This window comes from Zonotrichia leucophrys, chromosome 2 (genome assembly GCF_028769735.1).
Source record: "Zonotrichia leucophrys gambelii isolate GWCS_2022_RI chromosome 2, RI_Zleu_2.0, whole genome shotgun sequence".
NCBI classification, from domain to species: Eukaryota; Metazoa; Chordata; class Aves; order Passeriformes; family Passerellidae; genus Zonotrichia; species Zonotrichia leucophrys.
This window is the reverse complement of record NC_088171.1, coordinates 92,290,388-92,296,387: the sequence shown is the minus strand read 5'-3', so window position 1 is coordinate 92,296,387 and position 6,000 is coordinate 92,290,388. Positions and strand designations below refer to the sequence as shown.

The 6,000-nt window shown below is 47.8% G+C and overlaps 1 protein-coding gene across 1 annotated transcript in view; it reads left to right on the top strand.

Annotated features, from left to right (window-relative positions):
• Window positions 1-666: 666 nt before the first annotated feature.
• AHRR (aryl hydrocarbon receptor repressor) overlaps window positions 667-6,000 on the top strand; it is an 82,940-nt gene continuing 77,606 nt past the window's right edge. The window contains exon 1 of the mRNA XM_064703459.1: window positions 667-738. The gene's annotated coding sequence lies outside the window, so the exon portion shown is untranslated. The remainder of the gene's footprint in view (window positions 739-6,000) is intronic.

Below are 6,000 nucleotides of genomic sequence, written 5' to 3'. Positions count from 1 at the left end.
CGTCGGCAAAACGTTCTGGGGAAATAAAGCAAACACTGCTAGTTAAAGAAATTATCCCAGCTGCTACTCGGCTTCCAGGAGAAGCCGGTACATGCGGCGCTGCACTGAAGGCACCGGTGATACCGAGGGAGCCGCGCTGATGCCGCGGGAGCCGCGGAGCACGATAAGCGCAGCGACCTCAGGGCCGGGCGGAGCGGCAGCCGCGGGGCAGAGGCACCGCTGCGGGGGACACTGAGGCCATTCCAGGCATCCTCGAAGCGGGGAAGGACCCGCACGGCGCTTTTCCCTTTAAACTTTCCGGGACAGCCGGACTGCGGGCGGCACGGACAGGTGCAGCCCCCCGCGGGCAGCCGGCTCCGGCTCCTCCGGGCTGCTCCGCGGATCTCACGGCCGAGCGGCGGCAGCGGCGCGGAACGCGGCGGTCCCGCCCGGCCGATCCCGGCGGATCCCGGCCCCGCTCCCGCTCCCCGGGCCGCGGAGCCGCCACAGCAGCGCCCTCTGTCGGCGGCGGGCGCGGCGGGCGCGGATCGCGTGCGAGCGGGCAGCGCGGCTCGCCCGTCCCTCGGCCGCCCGCCCGCCACCTGGATCACGAGGGACGCGGCGCCCGAGCATCCTCCCACCCCCGGCGCCCTCCGGCCGGCTCCCGCCGCTCCTCCGCACCTCCGCCCCGCTCCGCGGCCGGGGGCTGCGCTCGCCCGGAAAAACTTTGCACCCCCGGGTCGTGGCGGGGACCGTGGGGTAAGTGGCTGCATCCCGAGGGCTCGCGGCGGGCAGGACAGGCTTCAGCCCGGGCTGTGCGGGGGAACTGGGGGCTGTCGGCTCCGGCCGCCTCGCCCCTCGCTGTCCCGCGGTGCCGGCGGTCCCTCTGCCCGTGTCGGCGGCGCTGGGACCGCAGCCCCGCAGGACGCTCCGCGCTTCTCCCGGCCGGGCGCCGGTGACGGTCCGAGGCTCCCAGGCGAGAGCCCCGGGGGTGCCGGTGCCCGCCGACGCTCGGATGGGGGATGCCCAAGCGGTGCTTCTCTGTCCCGAGGGCTGAAACCGGGACGGCGGAGGTGTCCGCCGCGACACCTTGGCCACATCCTTTGCGCTGTGGCTTCGAGAGACCATTCGAAGGGTAAACAAGTGAACTAAAGTTTCACATTGCCTCTTCCGAGCCCCAGGTGCGCTCGCTTGGAACTGGACAAGGGTGGGTTTGCCTTAGGGTCAGCCAGTACTTGACTTGGAAATAATTTTGAGCGTTTTATAACTTCTGCGCTACGGGTTCTTGTTGTGTTTCAGTTTGGCATACCAAAGGGCGAAAAAGCAGTAAGGAAAAGACTCTGGTGCTTTTTCTGACTTCGTGTTACTTTGTTCAGCAAACAAGAATTTTGTACGTCTTTGGGTGAACCTGTAGTTTTTCGTCTTTTTAAAAGAATAATTTAAATAGCATAAAACCAAGTTGTATCATGTAAAAAACTTTTTTTTCCGAAGACAGACAGAAACAATGTTTGTGCGTCATTTAGTGAGTTTCTAGGAGATTGACTATTTAACCAGGAAAATAAAAAGGGGAAAAAAATCGTCCAGAAAAAAACCTGGAGTATGCTTGATGTTTGGTAGTTGGAGATTTTAAAAAGACAGCAATGACTTAATTTAAATAAAACCGAATTATCTGGTTGTGTTCAGAAGTAGTCTGTTGAGAAGAATGTTGATGCACATATGTTTGTGTACTAGATAAAATAAAACAATTCTCTTTTATGAATACGTAGAGAGCGTTATGATTCAGGGCTAAGACTAAAAAATTTCATTTAAGGGAGAGACTTTATGACTGACAAGATCAAATTCACTGGCAAGACACTCGGTTAATTTGCAACCAAGAGCAAGAATTTATTTCCGTGAAAAACAAAGTACCTCATACTGTAGATATTAAGATCCAGAAAGAGTTTCCAGTTAAGGTTTTGATGGTGACTTTAACACTGTTGCTCCTGCATCCCCTGCCAGAGCACAGGCTGAGACAGTCCTCACTTTTCACTGCCACATCCGCCGCGTCTCTGTGTCCGTATGTATTTGTGACAAATTATTTTTTTTGCCATAGCTGACCACAAAAGTGTGTTTGGGTGTTCTTCAGTGTTGTGGAGAAGATTTAAGATTTTAGGGGCTGTGTTGGGCTAGTGTGTAAACACCTCCAGCCCCCAGGTCTGGAAGCACAAGGCTGCACAGTCTGGAGGGTGAAGGTGTACGGAGGGGACTGTATCGGGAAGAGTGGTGGGGAACGCACGCTTCTATGTGGAAAAGCCGGGTTGTTGTCGCTTCAGGATTTTAATTTCAACTGAGCTGTGGTAGGGGGGAGGTATATTATTACCTCAGCCTCCCATTGATTCAGATTTCTGCTCAGGAATTGTAAGGAGGAAATGCATTTTTAGGCCCTGCTTCCAATGTGAGTGCTTACAAAAACCAGCCAGCCAGTGTAATATTGATTCATCGGTTTCAGCGTATAAACAGATTTAAACTCCAGCGAGGAGGATTTATTACTCAGAAATTATTTTTTCCGTTAGATTTTCCTTTCTGTAGGTATATTCAAAAATATAGTAAACATGCTTTCAGTGTCAGGATCTGCTTGTGCGTAGTTAAACGAGACTAGAGAACTCAATACAGCCTGTCGTGTGTTTAAGGGGTTTGATCCAATCGCAGACCCTGCTGAACACGGGGGCTCTGCTATTGAATTATCAAAGTCTGGTGCCAAATCTTTCCTTAATATTCCTGGTAATTACTGCTGACTCATGCTGACATGTGAGTTCAATTAGCCCCAACTGGAATGTAAAGGATGTGGGAGTGTCTCTTTGTGCCCAGAGACAGCTAGGACAAAGCAGATTTTGGAGGAAAATTCAAGGAATTGCCAAGTTTGGGTAGGAAGTGTCAGCCAGGACTTTTTAAAACTTTTTTTAATGTTGGAATAACCATTAAATTTGAAGCCCAGGAAGGGGATGTTGGATAACATGGACTTGTCTTCACTATGGAATAACTTTAGTCCTAACTCAGACATTACTTCTAATTTGAGTCATGTCCACACACACAAGCTCATTGCTGAAGAGTGTTGATGTTTTCAATTTGAGTTGGCTTACCCATGAGGACTAAGTTCTAGCTCAGATAACCACAACTCATCAGCTGCTAACCCAATCTGCCTGAGTGGCACAAGTGGGATTCTGCTCAACCCTTCCTGCCCCCACTTGAGGGGGGTTACCTGGAGAGCAGGAAGCTCCAGCCTGCTTCCCCGGCACAGGCAGAGCAGTGTGGTTTGGCTGTGAGGTTGGCAAAGGGATACTTTCCAGTATGAGCATTCCCACACAATTACTGCCTAAGTGCCGTGTTTGTGACAGGTCACTGGTGATGGACACTGTCACCACATGGCCGTGACAAAGCGGGACAGGAGGAATCTGCAGCAGTCCAGCAGTTTCTGGTGCTTGGAACAGGGCACTGCTGCAACAAGGTATGAGAAGCAAACACAGAATTCATAGAATTCACAGCATGACTTGGTTGGAAGAGACCTTAAAGGTCATCGAGTCCAACCTATGCCCCAACACCTCAACTAAACCATGACAACTGGCAACAGATGTCTTTGCCCCAGAAGTTAATTTCCTGTCAGTTACCAGCTGGTGCAAAAGGTTATTTATATGTCAGAGATACATGTTAATATCTAAATCTAAATCTAAATCTAAATATATCCAGCCATACTTGTCTAGCAGAAGTGCGAGCTGCTCCTGCTTTTGAGAGAAACAGTTTCATTGTTGGCCCTGTATGCAAATTGCCACTAGGAAACTGCAGATCACAGTTTCTACAAATGTTTTGAGGTCAAAGCAAAGAAGGTGGACACGATGGCAGATATGCAGCCTAGTGTGTACCAATTAGGCCTTTTTTTTTGGTTTTTTTTTCAAGAGGAAGGTGATCTTTCTGGGTCTGCGTGAAGAATGAAAAATTTCAAGGTGCTTTGCAAGGAATTTGACTGAGTCAGGAACCAGATGAACATCTTGAGACAGAAATGCTTTAGGAGTATGTCTCTGTCTGTCCAGAACTCCCACAGAGCTGTTCACAGTCATGCTGAATTTAATTCAACTTACCTTCAGAGTCTTGAACTTTGAGATTTCGGTAGCAAGTCCTGTCTGTGTGGTACTGCTGTCAACATATCAAATATGTCATAGGTAACCACAAAACTCGAACTGATGGACTTGCACAGGTGGGGTGGAAAAAATTATGCCAGCACAATGCCAACTAAATGCACCCCAAATAGTTAGGAATCCCCAGGGTTCCCTGTGCCAGTGTGTGATACAACTGTTTCAGCTCAGATTAGGTAGAAGCTGTTCACTCAAGTGCAACCCTCAGGTTCACAGGTGCCCAGCTACAATCACAAGGGACCCAGTGTATCTCTTTTACCTTGAAACCCCATTCTGAATCCTGTTCTTTTCCTCTGAGAGGTTCCATCTGGTGTGCAGAGACAGGGCAAGTGCAGGATGGCTGTGTAAAATTGTGCAAGGTGGCAGTGCTCAGCTGTCTATGTCAGTGGAAGGTCTTCACTATGAACATTTGTGAACAAGGCATTTATTCTGTACCCAGGTACTTGTGGCACAAGGGCTGGACCATACTGTCCATGCTTTTGAATTAAGGCTGCATCTGCAGACAACACAAATAATTTGCATGATGTGATCCATATGAAGCTAGGGCTGGAAGACATGGTGTTTGCAATTGTGTTTGTTCTGTGACTGCAGGGCTGCCTGGTGCACTGGAGCTATTGCTTTGTACTCAACAGAAATATCTGTGCATTCACTAGTATGCTAGATATTTATTCCTTACTCTTTAACTGCGTTGGTATTGATGCACAATGGTGGTCATTTCAGTATGTTTAGCTTGCTGAAAACATATGCTCACATAAAATCAAGTTTTGTTGTTAGGAGTATAGAAAACTACCATTGAGAGAGTTTCTCCCTCTTTGGTAACATTTCAGCTGAAACAGAGTGAAGTTGAATGTGTGGCAGTTTTGGGGTCATTGTCTCTCTTTCCTGGCTGCTCTTTGCTACATTTGGTAGGGTACAAATCCCTGGGAGTCATGATGCTAAGTAATCTCTTGAACGTTTTTCTTCACTGAAACTTCAAATATTATGTTCTCATCTTACACTCAGGACAGCATTGTTTGGAATGCATCTCTTCTTGGCCTCCTTGTCTCTCACAGGGATTTGCTTCTCCAAAATGTGTTTTTCTGATATCTGAGAACTCCTTGTGCACTTGTCAGACTGAGTCTCCCTCTCCTTGTCCTAAAATGAGGAATCATTCTACAACCATTGTGCTTTCTTCTTGTTTCAGGCCATTTATAGAGAAGCAAAATTTGATGAGGTTGTTTTGTGGGCAAGGAGTATAGGCATTAGAGATTTTGGAGGGGTATACTGACAGGACTACCATTCAGGCTGGTACTCCACAGAATCTGTCAAACTGTTCCCTATTTCATGAACATCTCAAATGAGGGGCCAGAGCATGTGGGCATTCAGCCTGCAGAGGTCACCAAACAGGTTTCAGGCACTCTGGAAGATAAAAGTTAAATTCAGAGTGATTTTTGACAGTCACAACCTCCAGAAAACCAACCAGGATATGAGTCTATAAGGTTTAGTACAAAGGTTTTATCTTTAGTCAGTAATAAATCATGTACTCAAATATAGCATGGGGAATGGCTAAGGAGAAAAGGATGTGGAAATGTGGTGGTTCACAAACTAAATGTGAGTCAGTAGCATTGCACTGTTTTTAAAATGGTGTGTAATGATAGAAATGTTTTTTCTGAGGTAAATGAATCTTTTTGTCTGGTTCAGCTCAGGTGGGTCCTTAGCTAGAATATTGCACTCATTTGGGAGCAGAGTTCTCGAGAAAAATTTGCAGATGGAATTAAGAGTCCAGAGAAGAGCAAAAGCGATTATCAGATGTGTAAAAAAATAGCTTACAAAAAAGGATTAGAATAATTTTTTAGTCTAGAGACAAGAAAAGTAA